Source organism: Arachis ipaensis, chromosome B2, assembly GCF_059453495.1.
Source record: "Arachis ipaensis isolate K30076 ecotype BB chromosome B2, ASM5945349v1, whole genome shotgun sequence".
NCBI classification, from domain to species: domain Eukaryota; kingdom Viridiplantae; phylum Streptophyta; class Magnoliopsida; order Fabales; family Fabaceae; genus Arachis; species Arachis ipaensis.
In genome coordinates, this window is record NC_142437.1 from 44,791,561 (window position 1) to 44,809,911 (window position 18,351).

Below are 18,351 nucleotides of genomic sequence, written 5' to 3' on the forward strand. Positions count from 1 at the left end.
TAGGAAGAATTCCACTCACAGTACATGAGCGCTCAACAAAGACAAGAGGAGCTTCAGTTGAGGATGATGAGTCAACAGAGAGACTATGAGTCAAGATCCTTGGTTATGCAAAGGGAACAAGCTTCAAAGTCTCAAGAATATTTCAACCAGCTGGCCCAGCTTCAAGTTGAGAACATGAGAGCCTTCAATGAGTTCACGACCCTTCAGGATGCAAGATATGGAGTTCAAGCTGACTATAACATAAATAGTCAAGTCAAGCTCAACTACATTGCCGAACATCTACATAGCATGGACCCAGAATTTCCAATTTATGATGAATACTTCAAGGGAAGGAGTGACAGAGAAATAGACAGAGCAATACGCCTTAAAAACAGAGTGGAAGAGACAATGAAGAAAGCTGGATTCTGTCAAAAGCTAAAGGGAAAAGGCGGGAGAAACTAGTAAGCAAGCAAGCGAAAAGAAGAAGAAAGACAAACAGGATAAAAAATGAAAGGTGGACCTTCTCCGTGTCTATCACATTCAATAAAGAAAGAACATGTTTGTTTTTAGTTGATGGTAGCTTTTAGTTTAAGTTGTTTTGCATCCTGTGTGTTTAATCTTGCAATAAGTATGCTAGCCTAAATGTGTGTTCTTTCACTTTCACTTGTTAAATGCTTGTCTTGCCCCCTGAGTCTTTCCAATTAAATAAAAGATTTGAACAAGAAGTGGAGTAGTTCTTTTTTAGCAGGTAGTAAAATAACAGTAAGTGGTGGTATATATCTTTGATTGTGTAGTAGCTCACTTATAATGAAGAAAGGATAGATTGTTCTCTTTCTAATTGAAAATTAGCATGCTGTCTATGAATCTTAGCAAATAAAAGTCCTTGGTTGAAAGAGAAACAAACAAAAAGAAAGAAAAAGAAAATTCAAAAGTGGCAGCAAAAACAAAAGAAAGAAAAGAATAAAGCTAGACACCAATAGCTTAGACTTTAGGACATATGCCTGTGGTGCCTCTGTACTAGGATTTGCTTGGATGATTAGGTTCTATGGAGTGTTTTAACACTTGGTAACTTGGGTTAACTAACTCGGGATTATCAACTGAAAATCCATTATCAAGAGCAACCTAGTTACAAGACATTTAGTAACCCAAAGAGGTGCTGGGCATCAATGATCTAAGAAGAATTGTGAGCCAAGTGTCTGTAGTGAATAATGTGTTGAGTGCAAATAAGCTGAGAAACTGCTACACACATGACACTGAGCTAAGGTTTATAGGAATAGAAAATGAAGAAAAGTAATTACCAAGGATAAGTAAATAATAAGAGGTCATGGCAGTGTGTTAACTGATGCTTGAAGGAGGCATTCTATGCTTAAAGATCAATAAGAAGTTAGCTACTGCATTGTCTGCATAAAACCCCATGAGCTACAAATAATGCTTTGTTGATATCAATACTCCCTTTTGTTTCATTCTTTCTTCCTAATAATTCAATACTTGCTTAGGGACAAGCAAGATTTAAGTTTGGTGTTGTGATGCCAGGGCATCTTAGGCTAGTTTCACTAGCCTTTTTCTTTGTTTTTAATAGGTTTTATGCACTTTCTTGAGTTATAAGTAAGCCATTTGGGTAGAAATTCATGTATGCCTATATTCATTCAACCATGAGTAATTTGATGCAATTTCATGATGATTTATGCTATGATTACTTGTATGCTATGAATGATAAAAATTCTCATGATTTTAGCAAAGCTTTGAAGCATTCATTGGTTAATGATAGGTGAAGGAAGGCATGGAGAAAGGTTGAAGAAGGAGCATGGAAAGGATGAAGAGGAAGCAACGTTGGTGGCCAAGTTGGACCACCAACGTTGCCTCAAACGTTGGAAGAGAAACAGAGCACTTCACTGTAAACATGGCTGATGCTCACGTTGGAGGTGGCATTGGGGGTCCAACGTTAACCCCAATGTTGTGAGAAAATGATAAATTCTAGGGCTGAAAGAATTTTGAGTGGCGCGTAGGTGCCTATGACGCGTACGCGTAAAAATGCAAATTTTGATATCCGCGCGGAAGCGTGCATCACGCGTACGCGTAAATAAGCATTTTTGACCTGTTTGCGCGGAAGCGCACGGTACGCGTACGCGCCAAGACCGAACGTTGGAGTCCACCGTTGCATCAAACGCTAGCCTCCAACGTCCGCGATGCTCAGCCCACAATTCAGATTGGAAAATTTTGAATCGACGCGTACGCGCCAGTGACGCGTACGCGCGGATGAAAAAAAAATAGCAATGGACGCCTAAGCACACAGTACGCGTACGCGTGAAAGTGCCAACGTTGGAGGTCCAACGCTGAGGCCAACGTCCCCTTCCTTGTTTTAAACTACAAAAATGAAAATCTTGCATCCACGCGCACGCACACCGTATGTGTACGCGTGGATGAGCTTTTTGGCCCATTTGCGCGGAAGCGCACGGTAGGTGTACGCGCGAGTTAGCTGACGTTGGCCCTCCAACGTTGAGTCAAACGCTAATGACAGCAAGCTTTCTGGTTTTGCTAGTTTATTTTAAAATGGCGTTTGAGTCAACGTTGATCCTCAAACGTTGACTCAAACGTGAAGCATCAGGATTCAAAATATCACACAGATCTCTTCTCAACACTAAGGGCAACCAATTGGATCCATCTTTAACCCAATTCTATGAAGGCCAAAAGCCCAATTCAAGGCTTGAGGATCAATGGAAAAAGTGTATAAATAGCTTAGAATTTAAGTTAGAAAGGGGACTTTTACACCTTTTTCCATTTTTAGTTTTCACTTACTGCACTTTGAATTTCAGAATGTATTTTACAATTCTAATTTCTATTTTGAGAGCTATGAACAACTAAACCCCTTTCATTGGGTTAGGGAGCTCTATTGTAATTCAATGGATCAATAGTAGTTTTCATCTTCTTCTTCTTTCTTTTCTCTTGATTTTTGTTAGAAAGCTTTCGGTCTTAATTCAATTGGAGAGTTGTCTTGAGAGAGAAGCTATCCATAATTGGAATTCTTCAGAGCCTTGAGAGAGAAATGAAGAATTCATGCTAGAATTACTTTCTCACATTGGATTAGATTGGGGTTTGGATGGATATAGTGACATGTAATCCTACCAACACTTTGATCTATGAATTTGTGTGGTATAGTCAGTGACCGAACTTCAACTCTTCCCATGAGCAATTAAATCAAGACATTTGGTAATTTTTCATGCTTAGAGAGATTGGTGAGCCAAGACATTGGGATCCAATCATCTAAGATTGCCAAGCAATGTCAATGAATGCATTGATTGAGGAAGAGGTGAAAATGATTTGATCCGGAGAATTCAATATCTCCTAAAATCTAATGAACTCCCCATTCTCTGATCTACCCATTCTATTTACTTTCTGCTCTTTAATTTCATGCTAATTACCCCTTCCCATTTAATTTCTTGCAATTTAAGCTTCTGCACTTTAATTCCCTGCAATTTAATTTCCAGCTTCTTTAATTTTTTGCAATTTAAATTTCCCGCCAATTTTACTTTCTGCAATTCCCAATTCAATTCTGATTTAGCTCAACTAGTGAAATTCTCCAATTATAATTGATCGATCTACCAATCCCTGTGGGATTCGACCTTACTCTTTTGTGAGTTTTTACTTGACGACAATCCGGTGCACTTGCCGGAAGGAAATTGTTGAGAGACAGTTTCCGTGTATCAACCGCGATCATCAATCTCCTCTGCTTTAGATCAAACACTGTATGGCCACGGTCATCCAATCTGAAGGAGGGTGAAGCTCTAGCAGTTCATTCTCTTTGGTGATCCTACTCAAAACGCCACATACAAAGTCGAATCTTCCGGATCAGAGGATGCTACTCCTTTGGGTTCTAGCCTCTACCATAGAAACCCTAATCTCTCTGTAAATCAGCTAAACTGGTGTCTCGAGAAGTCCCCAACGAAGTCTTGGATTAGCCGTCTGAGAGATGTATAGTCAAGTTGGCGGTTCGTGCTTTCCAGCCACGTATTCACATGAACCCAAGTTGAAACGGATGGTTGTCAGGCATGTGATCTTAGTATGATGAACGGAGCTGATTGTCATGGATCATCCCATTCACCATATTGAAGAACGAATATACATCTTAAAATTAAATCAAACACAGAACGAAGAGAAACAATAATTGTTCATGAGAAAATATTAAGTTCAATTCTCTAATCCATAAGCCACGCAAGCTCTCAGGATCTCAATTCAAACCAGGAATTTATTGATCAAAAGAGTTGTGAGGGAAAGAGCTTCAAACCGAATTCTATGATCCCTCTTCCAAGGCTCACATAGAGATTCAAGAATATCTAAATCCCCTTCCGGTAGTGATCAGATCTATTAAACACAGAAGTTTTCCCTTAGCTACAACAAGTAGATTGAGAAGAAGAAGAATTTTATTAATTCATTTGAATTACAATAGAGCTCTTCCCCTCAATGATTGGGATTTAGTTAATCATCGCTCTAAGAACAATTGCAGGAAATTGAAATTGCATGAAAATAAACCAAAACTTAATACAAGCAAATGTAAAGTTGCAGAATGTAAAAGTGTATAAAACTAAGAGTCCTAAGTTAAACTCTAGAGTACGTCCTCCTTCTAAGTTCAAAACTCTCCCTATATATACTATTCTCTGATCTTCAAATGAGTCTTCAAGTACTTGGATGTGGGCCCTTGGCCTTAGTTGAAGCAAGTTAAGATTTATTCAGGCCATTTCTGACGTTAACGCTGGCGTTAGCTCCCTAACGCTTTTATACTTGCATGAGTGCCCTTAGAACTGGCGTTGGTACTGGCGTTAACAGCATTGTTAACGCCACAATTTTCTTCCAAGCCGGCATTAATACTGGCGTTAACATACTAATGTTTCCATTAACGCTGCCTTCATTCTGGCGTTGCTACTAGCGTTAACACACTAACGTTGCCATTAACGCTCTTCATGTTGTGCGTACGCATTCTGTCATGTGCGTGCGCATCCTTGTGAGTTTTTCCACATGTGTGTACGCACACTGCTTCGTGCGTGTGCACACTAACAAATTTTCCTCTAGTGCGTACGTACACTGCTTCGTGCGTACGCACACTAGACAATTACATCACAGAAGTTGGCCCGGTTGAGGAATGATATTAATTCCTTCTCTCAGAAAGATGGAGAGTCACTTTAGGAAGCTTGAAAAAGATAGAATGAGATGCTGAGAAAGTTCTCTCATCATTTATTTTTTGAGTTGCTACAAATACATACCTTTTATGATAGAGTCTCTCAAACCTCCAGAATCATGATTGATACATCAACAGCAGGATCATTACATAGAAAAACACCTGAAAAAGTTTTAAAATTGATTGAAATAGTAGCATCCAATAACTACAAGTACTCAACCAAAAGAACAATGAAAAGAAGAGTGATGGATTGGACATACTGGACCCACTCTTAGCACAAAATAAAGTCATGTCTTAACAACTCACTTCACTCACTAAACAAATGGGAAAATGCAAGTTTTGGCCATCAGGACACAAGTTATCATCTGTGAATTGTGTGAGGGAGCTCATAAGAATGAAAAATATGAATTATTCAAGGATGTCTAACCTTCCACTGAGCAAGTGAATTATATGGGTAATTCTTCAATACAACAAAATAACCCTTTCTCAAAAATATACAATTCTGGATGAAGGAATCACTCAAATTTTGATTGGGAAAATCAAGGACAGAAAAATTTTAATGCTCTATACCAACAGCAAGTACCTCCTATTCAATCACATAATCCTCAAAAATCTTCATCTCTTGAGATTGCCATGGAAAAATGATCTCAATCAACCTCCATATTTGTTCAACAGACTTCTAGCTTCATGCAAGAAACACACACAAACTTCAAGAATCACAAAGCTTCTATAAAAAATTTAGAGGTGCAAGTGGTACAAATTGCTAAGAAATTAGCAGATAAGTCAACAAATACTTTTTCAAGTGACACAGTACCTAATCCTAGAGAGGAATGCAAGTGACGCCATGGTTTGCTGACATGGCTAACTATAAGGTTAGGAATGTAACGACCCAACTTCTAGCATGCCATGATCACACTAGAGGATAAGCATTACTAACTTGCTTTCCTTAACTTTAACTAGTATTTATTATAGGAGCCTGATTCACTGTTAAACGTAGTTATTTTGCGGGCTAATTATTTTTGAAAACGCGTTCAGTTTGATAAGCAGAAACATTCATAGATAAGGGTAATAACAGATAAAGTAGTACTAGAACTTACACATATTTACATGACATGTTGATCAACATTACTAGTTATGGAATCTCTTGGAGTAGTTAGCTATTAACTATTTATACATATATACACATATGATATCTCCTAACCCCTCTAGATTACAAAAGTGAGGAAATAACACTTTAGGTCTTCAAAATCTTGAGCCAAGCTGATGCCATCAAAATACAAGATATCATCCATCACTCTTCTGCACGTTTATACAACATTACTAATTCATCGGTGCTCCATCTGAAGGAATAAAAGGGGTAATAACTTGGCGGGTCTTAGTAAGGCTGGGTTGTTAGTTAAGTTTATTATTTTTATATTATTACTAAATAACAGTACTTGAACATAAAATATAGGAAATAGTAGAAAACAGAGAATATAGAAAAATAGTAAGAAAACAGAGAATACAAAAAATAAAATATAATAATAAAAATCACACACATACAGAATGTATATCAAAAAAATATGCGGCAAACAAGTATGATGCACATTTGATCCTAGTGCAGGTCTTGAGCTCATGTGTCGGTTGCTTACCCACTGCCAATATTACCTGACGCCAATCCCGGATATGGCTTTCCATAACTATGCATGTTACAACATCTCATCTTCCCTCATTGGCAGCTCTACTCTCTTAAGCAGGTAAAGGTTTAGAAAGGAATTCTTAGTTGCTAGGCGTCCCCACTATATAGTGATTCAAGTCGGTCCAGCCCAAAGGCTCTCTCTCAAATCCAACCCGAAGGTTCTTTTAACAATTATCTCACAGTGGCCCAAGTCGGCCTAACCCAAAGGCTCTCTCAATAACAATCTTACGCTTGAAGCCCTCGCAATCATTATCTCAGCCTAAAAACTTTCGCGATTATTATCTCAGCACGAAAGCTCCTGTGGTTAATATCTCAGCCCAAAGGCTCTTTTAGCATTTATTTACAACATACTATTTCTTAACATTTTATTCAACATAATTCTTTCCTCATATGCTTCTCTAAGTATTTTATGAAGAAATCCCTAGATTCTAGGTTTTAAATGGTCTTTTTTCGTCTTTTACCTTAATTACCATAATATTTTTAAATGTTACATTATTTACCTCAATCTTTACTTAAATTCTTTTTATATCTTTTAACCTCTAAATATTACACTTACATATTATGTTTAATCTCAAAAATTTAGTTACTTATATTTTAATCCATAAGCGTTGATTAATCACCTTTTACCTTACCAACATTTTAGTTAATTACCTTAGCTCCGCAATATTTTAATTAATCAAATTTTTACCTATATAACTTTAATAATATATTTCTCCGATTATTATTCTCATAACCTCATTTCACTTTTTATTATTCATAAAGTATAGTGCTTAGCGCCCACAATTGGAACCCAATGCCTTCATGAAAAGTTCATTACGTGTCGCAAGCGCCTAACACCAACTTTTGGCATCCAGCACCTTCGAGGGTTCAATTAATGGGTGCCCAGTGCCCAAAATGCATGCATGGCTAGCGGCCAATGCCCAAAATCTCCAACAGTGGGGCACCCAATGCCCAAATCAATTTCTAGGGAGAGGAGCCCCAACGCCCAAATCATTTTATGCTTTTAGGGAACACAAATACGTCTCGTAAACATAAGTTTAAATATCAAACGTTCAATAATCAATCAAGCATAAAAAACACAACTCATTCATGTTAATTTACCTAACTTTACCTCTTGATGTTAGCTTACAAAATTGATTTCCTCTTGACGTTGTCTAGCTCGCTTTCCTTCATAATTTTCGATAAAAAATAGCTTATAAATCATAATATATATAATAACCAAATCTTCATTCATGAGCTCAGGAAGAAGTTTCTCACCTTACGAAATCGGATATGATTATGAAGAGGAAAAAGAAACGAACACTTTAATCAATTTAAAATCTTCGTTGGGGTTTTAGAATAAAAGAACTGAACTTCGGAAGTTTGACGACAATAGAATTTCAGCTTTTCTCTCTTATTTTTCTTTTTCAAGTTACGTATGAAAACTTGATGGAAAGCAAGAAGTGGCTCTCGAGTCATATATGAAGAGAGAAAAATCAAGCGTGCAGGAGGTGGCTGAATGTGGTAAGGTCGTGGGAGTTATAAGGTGACTCATCAAATATTTATTAATAAATAAAATATCATTAAAGAGATAATTACTAAAACTAGATGCACTAGATTATTAGTAATTATATTTCTAAAATAAATATATGAGCTACTAGTATAAATGATATTAGTAACAAGAGTGTCGGTATTAATTCATGCCAATAAATTTTTAGTCCGGTTATTATATTATTATCATAAAATATCATAATTAAAATATCAATATAATAAAATATTAATATAATAAAATATTAATATAATAAAATATTATTTGAAAATATTTTCACATTTAAATTTTTTTTTTTTGCATATTTGAAATCGGTTCGTCAAATGGAGTCTATTCGTGTAATCTCGAATTTTACAATTTTTCTAAAGTTTGAAACTCGAGAAGTCCGTTACTGAAAATTTAGGTTATTATAGGGAAGGTTATCCCAAAAGAATTGAATTGGAATTAAAAAAATTGGTTCATGATGCTCTTCCTGTGAGATGATTCGTACCTTTTTAAAATGGATCTCACTAGGGAGACAATGGATTATTTGTACAATGTGTACAATTGGTTATTGAGTTACAAAATGAACATCCTCCTACTATCTAGAATAACCATTCGAGTACTAAGGATAATAAACATCTTCCCAAAAGATTAAATTGATTTTGGGGTTCACCAAGAATCGAACTCTTGACATTTCGGATCTAACACTCTAATACCATGTCATGATACCACTCATCCCAAAAAGTTCACTTGATGGGAAAGGGTAACACTAATGATTATATCTCTAATACTCCCTAAATCTCCATTGTATACATTGTATAAATATTCCATTAGCTCCTCATATTTTTCCTTTTAAAATATGTTCAGATAACATAATCAGGAGGTGTATTTATATTTGTTTCTTTTACGGTTGTTATTTACGTATCTTCTGGCAAATTTTTCTCTTACCTTTTGTATTTGTTTTGGTATCCCCCTATTTGGGTATTATTTATGTGATTGGATGGCGTGGCTAAACAAACTCCAAATTCTGCAAGCTCAACTTGCCGCGACTAGGTGTCGTGTCCCTGCTGCTATGGTTCTACTTCCTTATTAGTAGCTCGCAGTATCGACACTTTGTTTGGAAAGTAGTCATCCAATCTTCCTCTTACTCACATTATTAATCTTTTCCAAGTTGAGACTGTTGAGGCTGTTTGGAACCTATTGGTCAACTACCTTGTATTTTAATGGTGCCCTTGCTTCTAGGTGACTCTTTGATTTTAAGTGCTATAGTATGAACTTCTGGTATATTTGTAAGAAGGAATTATGAATATTGAGAGTCGAGATGATTTTTTTAAGGATGCATCATTGATACCCAACCAACAAAATACATACGGCATAAAAATTTTGATGTAAAGCACAGAAAATTTTAAATGGCCACAATTGACTCATTTAATTAATAAAATATTCGTAACAAAAACTTATGTACTATGTGTAAAAATTTTAATGTTATAGATAAAAATTTTTATATTATGTATAAAATTTTTTATGCTATATGGATAAATTTGTGCTATGTGTAAAAAATTTTGTGCTATGTCAATAAATTTTTATACTCTTCAACAAAAATTTCTATAGTGAAAAAATGTGGAAATAGAGTAGCCGTGATATATACGCGTACTATTTTTTATTAAACTTGGTTAAACATAATTTTAGACATTTAAATAACAAATATTTCTTATACGCAGGTTTAGTCCAATAAGTATTACATAGAGTGATATGCAGCTTTCTGGTCAAGAACCTTTGGCACAACTGTGACCATGTGAGTATTGATTGGTGGAACACAAATACACGCTGTTATACCCATTTGCTCCTTCCACTTCATGCAGGGCCTAATGGAATCTAATTTCATTTCTTTTTTTAACTAGAGCCACTAGGAGTCAAAACTCATAAGCACACAAGAAGTTTGAACACTCAAAAAAAAAAAAAGTTAGGAACATATTCTTAAAAAAAAAAAAGTGAGAAGAGTTCGATTCCTCTATATTCTCATTATGAGGATTTTTTAAAGAAAAAACAAATTGATGTAAATAAAAAAATTAAGAACCAACAATTTTAATTTATGTTGGCTAATATTTTTAGTCAATAGTCTGATATCTTTAGTCTAACAGTTTATCACTATATTTCTAGCCAATACTTTTAAATATTATTCACTAATTATGAAGTAAAAACAATAAATATTAATATTTTTTTAGCCAACATTGCTATTTGTAAATATTTCATTCGTGAACTAGAAATAAAATGCTTAATTTTATTGAACTTATCATCAATGTCGAACCCATGTGAGCACTCAACTAAACGACCAAGAATATAATCCAAATTAGCTAAGGAATTTCCATTAAGCAAGGGAACAACCTTCATGCTCCAAACCTTTTTGCCAAAAGAGGCAAATTGGAAGCGACCAAAAACTATTGACTCTATCATGAATAGCGCAAGTACGTACGGTCACAAAAGAATGTAACATCTTTAGCTAGACAAATGCACAATACAAAATTTGAAGCTTGCACACGTGTCTGCTTAAGAGGTAGAAGGTGCGAGGAAAACTATGTAATATAGGGAATTCAGATTTAACGATATTGATGCAAAGCAACCGTAGCTAGCTTTGGTTAGATAGGCTTTAATTTGTTTTCCACATGCATGTTCCTTGATTGGCTGGCTTGTGACTTGTCTTCTTTACCAATCAAAGTTTCAAATCAATGCTGCTTGAAGATAGGAGCATGACATGATGGAAGCCTCTTTAGTGTGTATGATTTTTTTTTTTTTTTCTTTATTTTAATTTGAGTTTACAAATGTGTAAAACTAAATTTGCTGCAGGTGATTCCTTCATCGAATTAAATTATGAAAATATCAGTTATCAAATCGATTATTATATATTTTTTTATAAATATATATATATTATTTAATTTATTTTTAATATATATTATATAATTTAATATATATTTTATACTAATAACTGATTTAATGACTGATTTTTTTCATATACGTAACATGGTTGTTAAATTATTTACTATTACTTTCAGATGCGGGTAAGCTTTTGTTATTTTTAATTTTTTCCCCAAAATAATTTGCATTTAGTTATCGAAGATAATTTTGTTTGAGGACACCATTATTAAATATTTTGTAATAAGCAGGGACGAATCCAAAAATATTATTCTGGAGGGGCCAATAACATATATAATATTAAAAATTATAAAAAAATTATATATAATATAAAATATATTACAAAAATATATCGATAGAGAATATATTTTAAAGTACACAAAATATATTTGTACTTTTCATTAAAGAAGTGGTCAATTCTTCGTATCATAAAATTTATCGATAATAGAATCTGTGTCAAATTTTTCAGCAATTTTCTTTTTAATATAATTAAAAGATAATTAGCAAGAAATTAACCTTTCATTTTGTTTATAAGTTATTTTTCATAATATTCATCGCTGAAAAAGATCTCTCAGTTGTAATATAGTTGAAATAGAGAGAATTAATACCAAATGAATCAAGAAGGACACTCAAAAAAAGAAAAAAAATTCATTTTATGAGATTTAAAAAATTTTATTTAATTAAAAAATATTAGTAATAATATCTTTTTAGATTTTTTTAATATTGTTATTTACTTTTTTAGATATTAGAATTCATTAATATTTAAGTTAGGTTGGATTATTATTTATATTAGACTAAATACTAAACAAATTTTTAAAAAAAATTAAATCATATTTAATAACTTATTACTATTAATCTTTTTTAAAAAAAATTAGGGGTCGAGCCCTCCACTCACCCGTATGTCCGTCCTGTTAATAAGGGTATGATTCTTCTAATATCGATTAAGGATTTAAGGAGGAAGAATATCTATATTACTCCAATTGACCATGTGTAGGATTGTTTTTTCTAGTTTGAATTGAATGATAATCAAAGATTTATTTTCACACGTTGTATTTTATTTATGTTTTAACCTATAAGAAAAACGATCATTTTCTCGGTCACAGAAAAATATATTTTAATTGAGAATTTCTTATAGCCACCAATTATAAGTTAGAAATTTAAAGTTATATTTTATATTATCATCTATCTATACAATCAATTTACACTAATTGGGAAATATAATAAGTACTCTTTAGATATCATAAATGAAAATCCGTCAAACAAATAATGATGTTTGAATTATATCTTCAATTGATAAAGCTTTTAAATATTAAAATTAATATAATTTTTAGATTAAAAATAAGTATGCTCGACAAGTGTATTATATTGAAAACTTATTATATTCTTATGTTTCATCAGTTTTGTACCAAATGTGAAACATATTCTATATGTTGGCATCTTTAAGATTGAACAGCCTGGATTTTAGTTTGCTGGTAAGATTATGTGGATCGATGTGGAACAAAAATTGACATATACATGAATAGACAATTGAGCTTAAAGGTGAAGTTAACATAATATAAAAGCAAATTATACGTTTATTTGGTTTAATAACCAATTTTGAATAGTAATACTATAGAAATATATGGGACTTTATGCGAATGAGACTTTGGCCATTTGAAAATAAACTGAGAAATACATTCCACACCAATGAATAATTCATGAATGGCTCAGGCATTAAGGTATTTATAAGAAAATGCGGGGTTTATTAGTCTGCCTAGATATTAAGTCACTACTACTCTAGAATTCCACTATCTGGAGGTTATGATCCTAGGTGGTTAGCTTGGGGAAATTAAACTAAGGGCTTGTTTGGGTGAGCTTTTAAAAAAAGATCTTTTTTCGAGTTATCTTTTTTTTAAAGATCTTATAGAGAAGTAAAAGTAATTTTATGTTTGGATATCTCATGTAAAAAGGTCTTTTTATCAATCAATTATGTTTGGGTATAACAATATAAAAGTACTTTTTTGTTTATTTATTATATGAAAAACATCTTTTTTTAAGGAAAAAAGATCTTTTAAAAAAAGATGTAAATTACAGCTTCTCAAAAAAGATCTTTTTTTTATTTTACTAATGCTTTTATTTTTACTACTAGAAATTTGCCAAACACGTTAAAAAATAAAAAAAGATCTTTTTTTATTGAAAAAAGACCTTTTTTTAACAAAATAATGACGCCCAAACATGCACTAAATCACTATTGCAACATCATGATGTTCACTGAGAGTTCCATCTTTTAATTAGAGAGAGTCACGTACATTATTACAAGAATATTAAGCATTATCGACCACTATGTATGCCATCAATAACCAAATTTTCTAACAACTACAATACTGGTAAAAGTCCGGGAACCATAACATGATTGAGAAAATTCGACTATCTTTGTTGACTACCATGAGATTGGATCAAATCGAATTTAATATCTGTATTTTTTTAAATTTAAATTTAATCTTTTTTATAAATTTACGAGTTAGATCGAATCGAATATTAAATATATCTACAAAATATAAAAATATTTTAAAAATTTTATTTTTATTAAAAAATGTCAATAAAATATTTTTTTAAATATATTTACTTCTAAAATATTATTAAATATATTTTTTTAAAATAATAAAAATAAAATAATGTAACATATATGATAATTATTAATTAAAATAAAATATAAAAAATATTTATTTATTCATTTATTTTTTTTTCGGATTCGCAGATATATGGATCGAATATGCGAATAACTATTTAAAATTTACATTCTGATTTTATTAGTATATGAATCGGATCAGATTGGATCTGATAGCCGTGCAAATTAATTAGATCAATATCCGCATTTTTCAAATCAAATTCGGATAAACACTGTGGATATACAGATCGAACTTGATATCTATGAATACCTCTAAAATCAGTTATTATGTAAATATATGTGTTATTAAACTTATTTACCATATTAAAAAATATATATATATATATATATATATATATATATATATATATAAATGAATGAATAATTTGGTGTCTACTTTTTTACGTACACGTAAAAATATTGTATAGAAAACGCAAATCACATTATCCTTATTATTATATTTTATATTATGAAAATATTTAGGGCTAATATTTGAGATGTTTGGAGGTTATGAATACGAAGTATGGATGTTATGTGTGTGAAATTAGATGCTAAGTTAAAGATATATTCACAAATTTGTTATACAACTTATATTTTTATACTGATTGTTATAAATATAAACTAAAGGTTTAATTACTCTGTTGGTTTTTATAGTTTTACGAAATTTTTAACTAGGTCTCTATACTTTTTTTTTTTAATTGAGTCCTTGCACTAAAATTTTTTTTTAATTGGGTCGCTATACTTTTTTTTCATTTTATTTAGGTCCTATATCAATTTTTTTTATTTGGGTCCCTATAAAATTAAGCTAATTACTACTAAAAAGGACTTAATTGAAAAAAAAAATTTAGTGTAGGGACTCAATTAAAAAGAAAAAAAGTATAGGAACCTAATTAAAAATTTCACGAAACTATAGAGACCAACAGAGTAATTAAACCTAAACTAAAATATGAAATTTAAAAAAATTATGAAATTTTTTAAATAAGATGGTCAAATTTAGTTAATAATCAAATTATTCCTCAAAAGATGTTTCGTTCTTTAAATTTGTTTTTGAAATATTTTATCAATCAAATTAGTCTTTTATAGATTATAAATTAATCATTTTCGTCCTTCAGTCACTCAATTCATAGTTTTGGTAAACAATTGATGATATAAAACAATAACTCACATCATATATGACATCTAACATATCTAATTAAACGTTGAACAAATATATTTATGAAAATTTATCAATTTAGTGCCGTCAAGTTATATTAGGGTTTATATAATTAAAAAAACAGACTAAATTGATATATTTTTATAAACATATTTATTTAGCGTCCAATTAAACATGCTAAGAATCATGTATGTTATCAGTTAATATTTTATATTATCAATTATTCACGGAAATACGAAAGGACAAAAATAAATAATTTATAATTTTTAAAAGATTAATTTAATTGATAAATTTTTTAAAGATGAATTTAAAAAATGACCCATCTTTTAAGGGCTAATTTAACCATTAATCCGATCAAATTCAAATACGATAAAATAGGGAAGAAATAATGAAATGGTGATTCTTAACAAGGATTGTAATAAAGAGAAAAAGATTAAAAATATAAAATATAAATAATGCTTATGAAAAAAATATTATATCGTGAATAGGGATTGAACACTTACAAAATTGAGATGAATGAAAATTTTTTTCATTAAAAAAAAAATGCCTTGTGCTTTTTGGGATATGATACGGCCGTTACAAATTCGATGTCATAATTCGGCATTATATACAATAACTCGGCATTATGCACTATAACTCAGCACTTTATGTTATAACTCGGCGTTATACGTTACAATCAGACTCAACGGACTACATCCTAAAATAAAAACGTCCGACCAAACATTATCACTTATTAAAACCTATTAATTGCTCTTCAATTCAGATTATCAATAGAAACGTAACCGACCTATTTTATCTCACCTATAAAGGTATGATATTTTATCTTCAAAGGATACATTGAATTCTCAATACTGACTTAAGTTTCGGAGTGCCTTTGCAGGTACACTCCCCCCTCGTTCCTTGCTCACGCTCTGTGCAATTGGACATCTCCTTGGAGAAAAGCTCGGACTTCCACAAAACTCAAAGGTCGGCACCAAAGATAACAACTCGGCGTCGACTCCCAGGGACCGAGCTCTCCCTTCAGGTATCCATACAAGAACGATTGGCGCCCACCGTGGGCCTCGAAATAAACACCCTTCTTTCTATAGGCCCCATTTCCTTCCAATGGTTTCAAACTTACCTACACCTTTGTAAGAAAATGTCATATAGTAAATCATTAAGGCCCGAAAAAGGCCGATCTATATCTGATTTTCCGATCTACATCTGGTATATCTATTTGCCGATATATATCTGCTTTTCTGATCAATATTTGTTAGCTTTATTTTTCAATTCATCTATGGTATATCTATTTTTCGATTTATATCTGTTTTTTCGATCATTCTCTGTCATCTCTGTATTTTTCAAATCATCTCTCGTATATTTATTTGTCGATCTATATCTGCTTTTCTGATCAATATCTTTCATCTCTATTTTTGAATTCATCTGGTATATTTATTTACCGATCTATATCTGCTTTTTCGAACAATATCTATCATCTTTATTTTTCAATTCATCTATGGTATATCTATTTGCCGATCTATATCTGTTTTTCCGATAAAAAATCTGTCATCTCTATTTTTCAAATCATCTTTGGTATAATTATTTGCCGATCTATATCTATTTTTCCGATCAATATCTGTCATCTCTATTTTTCAATTCAACTCTAGTATATCTATTTGTCGATCTATATCTGTTTTTCCGATCAAATATCTGTCATCTCTATTTTTCAAATCATCTCTAGTATAATTATTTGTCGATCTATATCTGTTTTTCCGATCATTATCTGTCATCTCTGTATTTTTCAAATCATCTCTCGTATATTTATTTGTCGATCTATATCTGCTTTTCTGATCAATATCTATCATCTCTATTTTTCAATTCATTTGGTATATTTATTTGCCGACCTATATCTGCTTTTTCGATCAATATCTGTCAGCTTTATTTTTCAATTCATCTATGGTATATCTATTTTTCGATCTATATCTGTTTTTCCGATCATTATCTGTCATCTCTGTATTTTTCAAATCATCTCTCCTATATTTATTTGTCGATCTATATATGCTTTTCTGATCAATATCTGTCATCTCTATTTTTCAATTCATCTGGTATATTTATTTGCCGATCTATATCTGCTTTTCCGATCAATATCTATCATCTCTATTTTTCAATTCATCTGGTATATTTATTTGCCGATCTATATCTACTTTTTGGATCAATATCTGTCAGCTTTATTTTTCAATTCATCTATGGTATATCTATTTTCCGATCTATATCTATTTTTCCGATCATAGTCGCATCGTTTACACATGCGCAATCAAACTCAATCTTCAATTCCGAACTATGACTATCAATAGTTAACAAACTCAAAATTACATTGGAAAAATCAAAGGCACAATCAATGACAAGACTACTACACTTTCCAATACACGTTAACTTCAAATCACGTCTGAAATTCAAATTATTCGTTATTTTAATAAAGTAAGTTGATCTGGGGGCTCCATACCTAAAACTCAAATCGCCGAGTTATAACTAAAAAAGCTCAACCTGCTTTATCAAAATATAGTCAGACTAAGCTTGGGGGCTATGATATGGCCGTTACAAATCCGATGTCATAATTCGGCATTATATACAATAACTCGGCATTATGCACTATAACTCGACACTTTACGTTATAACTCGGCGTTATACGTTACAATCAGACTCAACAGACTACATCCTGGAATAAAAACGTCCGACCAGACATTATCACTTATTAAAACCTATTAATTGCTCTTCAATTCAGATGATCAATAGAAACGTAACCGACCTATTTTATCTCACCTATAAAGGTATGATATTTTATCTTCAAATGATACATTGAATTCTCAATACTGACTTAAGTTTCGGAGTGCCTTTGCAGGTACACTCCCCCCTCGTTCCTTGCTCACGCTCTGTGCAATTGGACATCTCCTTAGAGAAAAGCTCGGACTTCTACGAAGCTCAAAGGTCGGCACCAAAGATAACAATTCGGCGTCGACTCCCAGGGACCGAGCTCTCCCTTCAAGTATCCATACAAGAACAGAATAATGTTAAAAATCATTTCGGAGAAAACATGAAAAGTGAACAAATTATACATTATAAAATAAAATCAATATACACAATAAACATGGAATATATTTTTATTATTATTAATGCAAATTATATACCCAATACGAAAATAAACCTATGATGGTTTTAAAAGGAAAATAAAATATTATTAATACGAATTAAATAATATTGATCCATTAGTCTTCAGGCTAAGGTAATTGTCGTGCTAATATTCATCCAGTTCATGAAAATTAATCTT